This window comes from Paramisgurnus dabryanus, chromosome 7, assembly GCF_030506205.2.
Source record: "Paramisgurnus dabryanus chromosome 7, PD_genome_1.1, whole genome shotgun sequence".
NCBI classification, from domain to species: Eukaryota; Metazoa; Chordata; class Actinopteri; order Cypriniformes; family Cobitidae; genus Paramisgurnus; species Paramisgurnus dabryanus.
This window is the reverse complement of record NC_133343.1, coordinates 43,933,948-43,948,413: the sequence shown is the minus strand read 5'-3', so window position 1 is coordinate 43,948,413 and position 14,466 is coordinate 43,933,948.

The window sequence follows — 14,466 nt, the reverse complement described above, 5'->3', positions numbered from 1 at the left end:
GGGGTTGGACCGTTTGACTCATGACTCGGAGGGTAATCACTAGTGGATGCCATTTTTTTCCCTAGCAACCAAATACAGTACCCTAGCAACAGAGTAAACAAAGCCTTATATCTCCACATCAGAACATCGTAGAGACATGGGGTTTGGACCGTTTGACTCGTGACTCGGAGGGTAATCACTAGTGGATGCCATTTTTTTCCCTAGCAACCAAATACAGTACCCTAGCAACAGAGTAAACAAAGCCTTATATCTCCGCATCAGAACATCGTAGAGACACGGGGGTTGGACCGTTTTACTCGTGACTCGGCATGTAATCACTAGTGGATGCCAATTTTTTCCCTAGCAACCAAATACAGTACCCTAGCAACAGTGTAAACAAAGCCTTATATCTCCGCATCAGAACATCGTAGAGACACGGGGGTTGGACCGTTTGACTCGTGACTCTGAGTGTAATCACTAGTGGATGCCAAATTTTTCCATAGCAACCAAATACAGTACCCTAGCAACCGCATAAACAAAGCCTTATATCTCTGCATCAAAACCTCATAGAGACACGGGGGTTGGAACGTTTTACTTTTGGGTTGGAGTATAATCATATATTGTCCCGAGAATTTTGCCACGGCAAGCACCACTTCACATTTTCTTCAGGAAATGTACCTATCTAGTTAGTGGTGCTTGCATTTATGCAAAGCGTCACTATTATTATTGCTCAAAGATATTATTATTATTCTTCTTTTTCTGGACACTTTTTCGGCGCGTAACTCGTCTCGCACGGTTTGCCGTAGTGCCATGAAAGAGGGCTCAAATCGACCGGATTCTTGAGGAGAGGTGTGCTATGACTTTTATAAGCGATCGGGTGCAGGATTTCCGAAAGGGGCGCGAAAAACCTCCCGAAAACGTCCCATTGACTTTACATTGCGTCGAACTTTAACGGGTCATAGCTCCACTCGAGGATTTAGTAGAAACATGTGAGTTACAGCATTTGAAGAGGGTGGTAGGCTCTGTAAGAACATACATCACATTGGGGTGTAAGTTGTACCCCTGGGGTGTAAGAGGTGCCCAAAAGTGCCCTAATGGAAAGTCAATGGGGCGAAAATCCCATAGACTAACATTGCGAAAAAAATTTGACGGGTCACAGGTCCAAGTGAGGATTTCATAGAAACATGTGGGTTACTAAAATTGAAGAGGGTGCTAGACTCTGTCAGGACGTCCCCCACAATGGGGTGTAAGGTTACCCTAGCAACCGTTTTGGGCACCCTAGCAACATCTCCCATAGACTGCCATTATAAAATGCCCAGATGGATATCTTTGCACCACAGTGTCATAGAGACATGGGGGTGGGCTCATTTTACTCAGGCATCCAATCAGTTTCTCAGGATCCTTAAAGACTTATTAAGCCACGCCCCTAGCAACCACTTTTGAGCACCCTAGCAACATAAAATTCAAACAGTTATATCTCGGCATCAGAACATTGTAGAGACACGGGGGTTGGACCGTTTTACTTGTGACTAGGGGTGTAACAATTGGGCACATAATTGGCCACTCCCAAGCCACGCCCCTAGCAACCAAATTTGAGCACCCTAGCAACCGAATAAACAAAGCCATATATCTCCGCATCAGAACATCGTAGAGACACGGGGGTTGGACCGTTTTACTTGTGACTAGGGGTGTAACAATTGGGCACATCATTGGCCACTCCCAAGCCACGCCCATAGCAACCAAATTTGAGCACCCTAGCAACCGAATAAACAAAGCCTTATATCTCCGCATCAGAACATCGTAGAGACACGAGGGTTGGACCGTTTTACTTGTGACTAGGGGTGTAACAATTGGGCACATCATTGGCCACTCCCAAGCCACGCCCCTAGCAACCAAATTTGAGCACCCTAGCAACCAAATAAACAAAGCCTTATATCTCCGCATCAGAACATCGTAGAGACACGGGGGTTGGACCGTTTGACTAGTGACTCAGAGTGTAATCATTATGGGATGCCATTTTTTCCCCTAGCAACCAAAAACAGTACCCTAGCAACAGGGTAAACAAAGCCTTATATCTCCGCATCAGAACATCGTAGAAACACGGGGGTTGGACCGTTTGACTCGTGACGCGGAGGGTAATCACTAGTGGATGCCATTTTTTTCCCTAGCAACCAAATACAGTACCCTAGCAACAGAGTAAACAAAGCCTTATATCTCCGCATCAGAACATCGTAGAGACACGGGGGTTGGACCGTTTGACTTGTGACTCGGAGGGTAATCACTAGTGGATGCCATTTTTTTCCCTAGCAACCAAATACAGTACCCTAGCAACAGAGTAAACAAAGCCTTATATCTCCGCATCAGAACATCGTAGAGACACGGGGGTTGGACCGTTTGACTCATGACTCGGAGGGTAATCACTAGTGGATGCCATTTTTTTCCCTAGCAACCAAATACAGTACCCTAGCAACAGAGTAAACAAAGCCTTATATCTCCGCATCAGAACATCGTAGAGACACGGGGGTTGGACCGTTTGACTCGTGACTTGGAGGGTAATCACTAGTGGATGGCAATTTTTCCCTAGCAACCAAATACAGTACCCTAGCAACATAGTAAACAAAGCCTTATATCTCCGCATCAGAACATCGCAGAGACAAGGGGGTTGGACCGTTTGACTCGTGACTCGGAGGGTAATCACTAGTGGATGGCAATTTTTTCCCTAGCAACCAAATACAGTACCCTAGCAACAGAGTAAACAAAGCCTTATATCTCCGCATCAGAACATCGTAGAGACACGGGAGTTGGATCGTTTTACTTTTGGCTTGGAGTTTAATCATATATGGTCCCCAGAATTTTGCCACGGCAAGCACCACTCACATTTTCTTCAGGAAATGTACCTATCTAGTTATTATTCTTCTTTTTCTGGACACTTTTTCGGCGCGTAACTCGTCCCGCACGCTTTGTCGTAGACCCATAAATTAGGGCTCAAATCGACCGGCTTATTGAGGAGAGGTGTGCTATGACTTTTATAAGCGATCGGGTGCAGGATTTCCGAAAGGGGGGCGAAAAACCACCCAAAAAATCCCATTGACTTAACATTGCGCCCAACTTTGACGAGTCATAGCTCCGCTCGAGGATTTTGTAGAAACATGTGGGTTACAACATTTGAAGAGGGTGGTAGGCTCTGTAAGAACATGGATCACAATGGGGTGTAAGTTGTACCCCTGGGGTGTAAGAGGTGCCCAAAAGTGCCCCAATGAAAAGTCAATGGGGCAAAATCCCATAGACTTACATTGCAAAAATTTTGACGGGTCATAGGTCCGAGCCAGGATTTCATAGAAACATGTGGGTTACTAAATTTGAAGAGGGTGCTAGACTCTGTCAGGACGTCCCCCACAATGGGGTGTAAGGTTACCATAGCAACCATTTTGGGCACCCTAGCAACCTATACCATAGACTGCCATTATAAAATGCCCGGATGGATATCTTTGCACCACAGTGTCATAGAGACATGGGGGTGGGCTCATTTTACTCAGGCATCCAATCAGTCTCTCAGGATCCTTACAGACTTACTAAGCCACGCCCCTAGCAACCACTTTTGAGCACCCTAGCAACATAAAATACAAACAGTTATATCTCGGCATCAGAACATCGTAGAGACACGGGGGTTGGACCGTTTTACTTGTGACTAGGGGTGTAACAATTGGGCACATCATTGGCCACTCCCAAGCCACGCCCCTAGCAACCAAATTTGAGCACCCTAGCAACCGAATAAACAAAGCCTTATATCTCCGCATCAGAACATCGTAGAGACACGGGGTTTGGACCGTTTTACTTGTGACTCGGAGTGTAATCACTGGGCACATAATTGGCCACTCCCAAGCCACGCCCCTAGCAACCAAATACAGTACCCTAGCAACAGAGTAAACAAAGCCTTATATCTCCGCATCAGAACATCGTAGAGACACGGGGGTTGGACCGTTTTACTTGTGACTCGGAGTGTAATCACTGGGCACATCATTGGCCACTCCCAAGCCACGCCCCTAGCAACCAAATACAGTACCTTAGCAACAGAGTAAACAAAGCCTTATATCTCCACATCAGAACATCGTAGAGACACGGGGGTTGGACCGTTTGACTCATGACTCGGAGGGTAATCACTAGTGGATGCAATTTTTTTCCCTAGCAACCAAATACAGTACCCTAGCAACAGAGTAAACAAAGCCTTATATCTCCGCATCAGAACATCGTAGAGACACGGGGGTTGGACCGTTTGACTCGTGACTCGGAGGGTAATCACTAGTGGATGCCATTTTTTTCCCTAGCAACCAAATACAGTACCCTAGCAACAGAGTAAACAAAGCCTTATATCTCCGCATCAGAACATCGTAGAGACACGGGGTTTGGACCGTTTGACTCGTGACTCGGAGGGTAATCACTAGTGGATGCCATTTTTTTCCCTAGCAACCAAATACAGTACCCTAGCAACAGAGTAAACAAAGCCTTATATCTCCGCATCAGAACATCGTAGAGACACGGGGTTTGGACCGTTTGACTCGTGACTCGGAGGGTAATCACTAGTGGATGCCATTGTTTCCCCTAGCAACCAAATACAGTACCCTAGCAACAGAGTAAACAAAGCCTTATATCTCCGCATCAGAACATCGTAGAGACACGGGGTTTGGACCGTTTGACTCGTGACTCAAAGGGTAATCACTAGTGGATGCCATTTTTTTCCCTAGCAACCAAATACAGTACCCTAGCAACAGAGTAAACAAAGCCTTATATCTCTGCATCAGAACATCGTAGAGACATGGGGGTTGGACCGTTTGACTCGTGACTGGAAGTGTAATCACTAGTGGATGCCAATTTTTTCCCTAGCAACCATATACAGTACCCTAGCAACAGAGTAAACAAAGCCTTATATCTCCGCATCAGAACATCGTAGAGACACGGGGGTTGGATCGTTTGACTTTTGGCTTGGAGTATAATCATAAATTGTCCCTTGAAACATGCCACGGCAAGCACCACTCACATTTTCTTCAGGAAATGTACCTATCTAGTTATTATTATTATTATTATTATTCTTTTTCTGGACACTTTTTCGGCGCGTAACTCGTCCCGCACGCTTTGTCGTAGACCCATAAATTAGGGCTCAAATCGACCGGCTTATTGAGGAGAGGTGTGCTATGACTTTTATAAGCGATCGGGTGCAGGATTTCCGAAAGGGGGGCAAAAAACCACCCAAAAAATCCCATTGACTTAACATTGCGCCCAACTTTGACGAGTCATAGCTCCGCTCGAGGATTTTGTAGAAACTTGTGGGTTACAACATTTGAAGAGGGTGGTAGGCTCTGTAAGAACATGGATCACAATGGGGTGTAAGTTGTACCCCTGGGGTGTAAGAGGTGCCCAAAAGTGCCCCAATGAAAAGTCAATGGGGCAAAATCCCATAGACTTACCATTGCAAAAATTTTGACGGGTCATAGGTCCGAGCCAGGATTTCATAGAAACATGTGGGTTACTAAATTTGAAGAGGGTGCTAGACTCTGTCAGGACGTCCCCCACAATGGGGTGTAAGGTTACCATAGCAACCATTTTGGGCACCCTAGCAACCTATACCATAGACTGCCATTATAAAATGCCCGGATGGATATCTTTGCACCACAGTGTCATAGAGACATGGGGGTGGGCTCATTTTACTCAGGCATCCAATCAGTCTCTCAGGATCCTTACAGACTTACTAAGCCACGCCCCTAGCAACCACTTTTGAGCACCCTAGCAACATAAAATACAAACAGTTATATCTCGGCATCAGAACATCGTAGAGACACGGGGGTTGGACCGTTTTACTTGTGACTAGGGGTGTAACAATTGGGCACATCATTGGCCACTCCCAAGCCACGCCCCTAGCAACCAAATTTGAGCACCCTAGCAACCGAATAAACAAAGCCTTATATCTCCGCATCAGAACATCGTAGAGACACGGGGTTTGGACCGTTTTACTTGTGACTCGGAGTGTAATCACTGGGCACATCATTGGCCACTCCCAAGCCACGCCCCTAGCAACCAAATACAGTAACCTAGCAACAGAGTAAACAAAGCCTTATATCTCCACATCAGAACATCGTAGAGACATGGGGGTTGGACCGTTTTACTTGTGACTCGGAGTGTAATCACTGGGCACATAATTGGCCACTCCCAAGCCACGCCCCTAGCAACCAAATACAGTACCCTAGCAACAGAGTAAACAAAGCCTTATATCTCCGCATCAGAACATCGTAGAGACACGGGGGTTGGACCGTTTTACTTGTGACTCGGGAGTGTAATCACTGGGCACATCATTGGCCACTCCCAAGCCACGCCCCTAGCAACCAAATACAGTACCCTAGCAACAGAGTAAACAAAGCCTTATATCTCCACATCAGAACATCGTAGAGACATGGGGGTTGGACCGTTTGACTCGTGACTCGGAGGGTAATCACTAGTGGATGACATTTTTTCCCCTAGCAACCAAATACAGTACCCTAGCAACAGAGTAAACAAAGCCTTATATCTCTGCTTCAGAACATCGTAGAGACACGGGGGTTGGACCATTTTACTTTTGGCTTGGAGTATAATCATAAATTGTCCCCTGAAATTTGCCACGGCAAGCACCACTCACATTTTCTTCAGGAAATGTACCTATCTAGTTATTATTAGTGGTGCTTGCATTTATGCAAAGCATCACTATTATTATTCGTCAAAGATATTATTATTATTATTCTTCTTTTTCTGGACACTTTTTCGGCGCGTAACTCGTCTCGCACGTTTTGCCGTAGTGCCATGAAAGAGGGCTCAAATCGACCGGATTATTGAGGAGAGGTGTGCTATGACTTTTATAAGCGATCGGGTGCAGGATTTCCGAAAGGGGCGCGAAAAACCTCCCGAAAACGTCCCATTGACTTAACATTGCGTCGAACTTTGGCAGGTCATAGCTCCACTCGAGGATTTTGTAGAAACATGTGGGTTACAGCCATTGAAGAGGGTGGTAGGCTCTTTAAGAACATACATCACATTGGGGTGAAAGTTGTACCCCTGGGGTGTAAGAGGTGCCCAAAAGTGCCCTAATGGAAAGTCAATGGGGCGAAAATCCCATAGACTAACATTGTGAAAAAAATTTGACGGGTCACAAGTCCAAGTGAGGATTTCATAGAAACATGTGGGTTACTAAAATTGAAGAGGGTGCTAGACTCTGTCAGGACGTCCCCCACAATGGGGTGTAAGGTTACCCTAGCAACCGTTTTGGGCACCCTAGCAACATCTCTCATAGACTGCCATTATAAAATATCCAGATGGATATCTTTGCACCACAGTGTCATAGAGACATGGGGGTGGGCTCATTTTACTCAGGCATCCAATCAGTCTCTCAGGATCCTTACAGACTTACTAAGCCACGCCCCTAGCAACCACTTTTGAGCACCCTAGCAACATAAAATTCAAACAGTTATATCTCGGCATCAGAACATCGTAGAGACACGGGGGTTGGACCGTTTTACTTGTGACTAGGGGTGTAACAATTGGGCACATAATTGGCCACTCCCAAGCCACGCCCCTAGCAACCAAATGTGAGCACCCTAGCAACCGAATAAACAAAGCCTTATATCTCCGCATCAGAACATCGTAGAGACACGGGGGTTGGACCGTTTGACTCGTGACTTGGAGGGTAATCACTAGTGGATGCCAAGAGGTGTTAAGCCCCGCCCCTAGCAACCAAATACAGTACCCTAGCAACAGAGTAAACAAAGCCTTATATCTCTGCATCAGAACATCGTAGAGACACGGGGGTTGGACCGTTTGACTCGTGACTCGGAGGGTAATCACTAGTGGATGCCATTTTTTTCCCTAGCAACCAAATACAGTACCCTAGCAACAGAGTAAACAAAGCCTTATATCTCCGCATCAGAACATCGTAGAGACACGGGGGTTGGACCGTTTGACTCGTGACACGGAGGGTAATCACTAGTGGATGCCATTTTTTTCCCTAGCAACCAAATACAGTACCCTAGCAACAGAGTAAACAAAGCCTTATATCTCCGCATCAGAACATCGTAGAGACACGGGGGTTGGACCGTTTGACTCTTGACTCGGAGGGTAATCACTAGTGGATGGCATTTTTTTCCCTAGCAACCAAATACAGTACCCTAGCAACAGAGTAAACAAAGCCTTATATCTCCGCATCAGAACATCGTAGAGACACGTGGGTTGGACCATTTTACTTGTGACTTGGCATGTAATCACTAGTGGATGCCATTTTTTTCCCTAGCAACCAAATACAGTACCCTAGCAACAGAGTAAACAAAGCCTTATATCTCCACATCAGAACATTGTACAGACACGGGGGTTGGACCGTTTGACTCGTGACTCGGAGGGTAATCACTAGTGGATGGCAATTTTTTCCCTAGCAACCAAATACAGTACCCTAGCAAATGGATAAACATAGCCTTATTTCTCCGCATCAGAACATCGTATAGACACGGGAGTTGGATCGTTTTACTTTTGGCTTGAAGTATAATCATATGTTCCCCAGAATTTTGCCACGGCAAGCACCACTCACATTTTCTTTAGGAAATGTACCTATCTAGTTAGTGGTGCTTGCATTTATGCAAAGCATCACTATTACTATCTTGCATACTTATTATTATTATTATTATTATTCTTCTTTTTCTGGACACTTTTTCGGCGCGTAACTCGTCCCGCACGCTTTGTCGTAGACCCATAAATTAGGGCTCAAATCGACCGGCTTATTGAGGAGAGGTGTGCTATGACTTTTATAAGCGATCGGGTGCAGGATTTCCGAAAGGGGGGCGAAAAACCACCCAAAAAATCCCATTGACTTAACATTGCGCCCAACTTTGACGAGTCATAGCTCCGCTCGAGGATTTTGTAGAATCATGTGGGTTACAACATTTGAAGAGGGTGGTAGGCTCTGTAAAAACATGGATCACAATGGGGTGTAAGTTGTACCCCTGGGGTGTAAGAGGTGCCCAAAAGTGCCCCAATGAAAAGTCAATGGGGCAAAATCCCATAGACTTACCATTGCAAAAATTTTGACGGGTCATAGGTTCGAGCCAGGATTTCATAGAAACATGTGGGTTACTAAATTTGAAGAGGGTGCTAGACTCTGTCAGGACGTCCCCCACAATGGGGTGTAAGGTTACCATAGCAACCATTTTGGGCACCCTAGCAACCTATACCATAGACTGCCATTATAAAATGCCCGGATGGATATCTTTGCACCACAGTGTCATAGAGACATGGGGGTGGGCTCATTTTACTCAGGCATCCAATCAGTCTCTCAGGATCCTCACAGACTTACTTAGCCACGCCCCTAGCAACCACTTTTGAGCACCCTAGCAACATAAAATACAAACAGTTATATCTCGGCATCAGAACATCGTAGAGACACGGGGTTTGGACCGTTTTACTTGTGACTAGGGGTGTAACAATTGGGCACATCATTGGCCACTCCCAAGCCACGCCCCTAGCAACCAAATTTGAGCACCCTAGCAACCGAATAAACAAAGCCTTATATCTCCGCATCAGAACATCGTAGAGACACGGGGTTTGGACCGTTTTACTTGTGACTCGGAGTGTAATCACTGGGCACATCATTGGCCACTCCCAAGCCACGCCCCTAGCAACCAAATACAGTACCCTAGCAACAGAGTAAACAAAGCCTTATATCTCCGCATCAGAACATCGTAGAGACACGGGGTGTGGACCGTTTTACTTGTGACTCGGAGTGTAATCACTGGGCACATAATTGGCCACTCCCAAGCCACGCCCCTAGCAACCAAATACAGTACCCTAGCAACAGAGTAAACAAAGCCTTATATCTCCGCATCAGAACATCGTAGAGACACGGGGGTTGGACCGTTTGACTTGTGACTTGGAGTGTAATCACTGGGCACATCATTGGCCACTCCCAAGCCACGCCCCTAGCAACCAAATACAGTACCCTAGCAACAGAGTAAACAAAGCCTTATATCTCCGCATCAGAACATCGTAGAGACACGGGGGTTGGACCGTTTGACTTGTGACTCGGAGTGTAATCACTGGGCACATCATTGGCCACTCCCAAGCCACGCCCCTAGCAACCAAATACAGTACCCTAGCAACAGAGTAAACAAAGCCTTATATCTCCGCATCAGAACATCGTAGAGACACGGGGTTTGGACCGTTTTACTTGTGACTCGGAGTGTAATCACTGGGCACATAATTGGCCACTCCCAAGCCACGCCCCTAGCAACCAAATACAGTACCCTAGCAACAGAGTAAACAAAGCCTTATATCTCCGCATCAGAACATCGTAGAGACACGGGGGTTGGACCGTTTTACTTGTGACTCGGAGTGTAATCACTGGGCACATCATTGGCCACTCCCAAGCCACGCCCCTAGCAACCAAATACAGTACCCTAGCAACAGAGTAAACAAAACCTTATATCTCCACATCAGAACATCGTAGAGACATCGGGGTTGGACCGTTTGACTCATGACTCGGAGGGTAATCACTAGTGGATGCCATTTTTTCCCCTAGCAACCAAATACAGTACCCTAGCAACAGAGTAAACAAAGCCTTATATCTCCGCATCAGAACATCGTAGAGACATGGGGTTTGGACCGTTTGACTCGTGACTCGGAGGGTAATCACTAGTGGATGCCACTTTTTTCCCTAGCAACCAAATACAGTACCCTAGCAACAGAGTAAACAAAGCCTTATATCTCCGCATCAGAACATCGTAGAGACACGGGGGTTGGACCGTTTGACTAATGACTCGGAGGGTAATCACTAGTGGATGCAATTTTTTCCCCTAGCAACCAAATACAGTACCCTAGCAACAGAGTAAACAAAGCCTTATATCTCCGCATCAGAACATCGTAGAGACACGGGGGTTGGACCGTTTGACTCGTGACTCGGAGGGTAATCACTAGTGGATGCCATTTTTTTCCCTAGCAACCAAATACAGTACCCTAGCAACAGAGTAAACAAAGCCTTATATCTCCGCATCAGAACATCGTAGAGACACGGGGTTTGGACCGTTTGACTCGTGACTCGGAGTGTAATCACTAGTGGATGCCAATTTTCTCCCTAGCAACCAAATACATTACCCTAGCAACAGAGTAAACAAAGCCTTTTATCTCCACATCAGAACATCGCAGAGACACGGGGGTTGGACCGTTTGACTCGTATCTCGGAGTGTAATCACTAGTGGATGCCAATTTTTTCCCTAGCAACCAAATACAGTACCCTAGCAACAGAGTAAACAAAGCCTTATATCTCTGCATCAGAACATCGTAGAGACACGGGGGTTGGACCGTTTTACTTTTGGCTTGGAGTATAATCATAAATTGTCCCCTGAAATTTGCCACGGCAAGCACCACTCACATTTTCTTCAGGAAATGTACCTATCTAGTTATTATTATTATTCTTTTTCTGGACACTTTTTCGGCGCGTAACTCGTCCCGCACGCTTTGGCGTAGACCCATAAATTAGGGCTCAAATCGACCGGCTTATTGAGGAGAGGTGTGCTATGACTTTTATAAGCGATCGGGTGCAGGATTTCCGAAAGGGGGGCGAAAAACCACCCAAAATATCCCATTGACTTAACATTGCGCCCAACTTTGACGAGTCATAGCTCCGCTCGAGGATTTTGTAGAAACATGTGGGTTACAACATTTGAAGAGGGTGGTAGGCTCTGTAAGAACATGGATCACAATGGGGTGTAAGTTGTACCCCTGGGGTGTAAGAGGTGCCCAAAAGTGCCCCAATGAAAAGTCAATGGGGCAAAATCCCATAGACTTACCATTGCAAAAATTTTGACGGGTCATAGGTCCGAGCCAGGATTTCATAGAAACATGTGGGTTACTAAATTTCAAGAGGGTGCTAGACTCTGTCAGGACGTCCCCCACAATGGGGTGTAAGGTTACCATAGCAACCATTTTGGGCACCCTAGCAACCTATACCATAGACTGCCATTATAAAATGCCCGGATGGATATCTTTGCACCACAGTGTCATAGAGACATGGGGGTGGGCTCATTTTACTCAGGCATCCAATCAGTATCTCAGGATCCTTACAGACTTACTAAGCCACGCCCCTAGCAACCAGTTTTGAGCACCCTAGCAACATAAAATACAAACAGTTATATCTCGGCATCAGAACATCGTAGAGACACGGGGGTTGGACCGTTTTACTTGTGACTAGGGGTGTAACAATTGGGCACATCATTGGCCACTCCCAAGCCACGCCCCTAGCAACCAAATTTGAGCACCCTAGCAACCGAATAAACAAAGCCTTATATCTCCGCATCAGAACATCGTAGAGACACGGGGTTTGGACCGTTTTACTTGTGACTCGGGGTGTAATCACTGGGCACATCATTGGCCACTCCCAAGCCACGCCCCTAGCAACCAAATACAGTACCCTAGCAACAGAGTAAACAAAGCCTTATATCTCCGCATCAGAACATCGTAGAGACACGGGGGTTGGACCGTTTTACTTGTGACTCGGGAGTGTAATCACTGGGCACATCATTGGCCACTCCCAAGCCACGCCCCTAGCAACCAAATGCAGTACCCTAGCAACAGAGTAAACAAAGCCTTATATCTCCACATCAGAACATCGTAGAGACATGGGGGTTGGACCGTTTGACTCGTGACTCGGAGGGTAATCACTAGTGGATGACATTTTTTCCCCTAGCAACCAAATACAGTACCCTAGCAACAGAGTAAACAAAGCCTTATATCTCTGCTTCAGAACATCGTAGAGACACGGGGGTTGGACCATTTTACTTTTGGCTTGGAGTATAATCATAAATTGTCCCCTGAAATTTGCCACGGCAAGCACCACTCACATTTTCTTCAGGAAATGTACCTATCTAGTTAGTGGTGCTTGCATTTATGCAAAGCATCACTATTACTATTCCTCAGGGATATTATTAGTGGTGCTTGCATTTATGCAAAGCATCACTATTACTATCTTGCATACTTATTATTATTATTATTAGTGGTGCTTGCATTTATGCAAAGCATCACTATTACTATTCCTCAGGGATATTATTATATTTTATTCTTACATCTGCACGTTTTTTCGGCACCTAACTCGTCCCGCACGGTTTGTCGTAGACCCATGAAAGAGGGCTCAAATCGACCGGCTTATTGAGGAGAGGTGTGCTATGACTTTTATAAGCGATTGGGTGCAGGATTTCCGAAAGGGGGGCGAAAAACCACCCGAAAAATCCCATTGACTTAACATTGCGCCCAACTTTGACGAGTCATAGCTCCGCTCGAGGATTTTGTAGAAACATGTGGGTTACAACATTTGAAGAGGGTGGTAGGCTCTGTAAGAACATGGATCACAATGGGGTGTAAGTTGTACCCCTGGGGTGTAAGAGGTGCCCAAAAGTGCCCCAATGAAAAGTCAATGGGGCAAAATCCCATAGACTTACCATTGCAAAAATTTTGACGGGTCATAGGTCCGAGCCAGGATTTCATAGAAACATGTGGGTTACTAAATTTGAAGAGGGTGCTAGACTCTGTCAGGACGTCCCCCACAATGGGGTGTAAGGTTACCATAGCAACCATTTTGGGCACCCTAGCAACCTATACCATAGACTGCCATTATAAAATGCCCGGATGGATATCTTTGCACCACAGTGTCATAGAGACATGGGGGTGGGCTCATTTTACTCAGGCATCCAATCAGTCTCTCAGGATCCTTACATAGATATTAAGCCACGCCCCTAGCAACCACTTTTGAGCACCCTAGCAACATAAAATACAAACAGTTATATCTCGGCATCAGAACATCGTAGAGACACGGGGGTTGGACCGTTTTACTTGTGACTAGGGGTGTAACAATTGGGCACATCATTGGCCACTCCCAAGCCACGCCCCTAGCAACCAAATTTGAGCACCCTAGCAACCGAATAAACAAAGCCTTATATCTCCGCATCAGAACATCGTAGAGACACGGGGTTTGGACCGTTTTACTTGTGACTCGGAGTGTAATCACTGGGCACATCATTGGCCACTCCCAAGCCACGCCCCTAGCAACCAAATACAGTACCCTAGCAACAGAGTAAACAAAGCCTTATATCTCCGCATCAGAACATCGTAGAGACACGGGGGTTGGACCGTTTTACTTGTGACTCGGAGGGTAATCACTGGGCACATCATTGGCCACTCCCAAGCCACGCCCCTAGCAACCAAATACAGTACCCTAGCAACAGAGTAAACAAAGCCTTATATCTCCGCATCAGAACATCGTAGAGACACGGGGGTTGGACCGTTTTACTTGTGACTCGGAGTGTAATCACTGGGCACATCATTGGCCACTCCCAAGCCACGCCCCTAGCAACCAAATACAGTACCCTAGCAACAGAGTAAACAAAGCCTTATATCTCCACATCAGAACATCGTAGAGACATGGGGGTTGGACCGTTT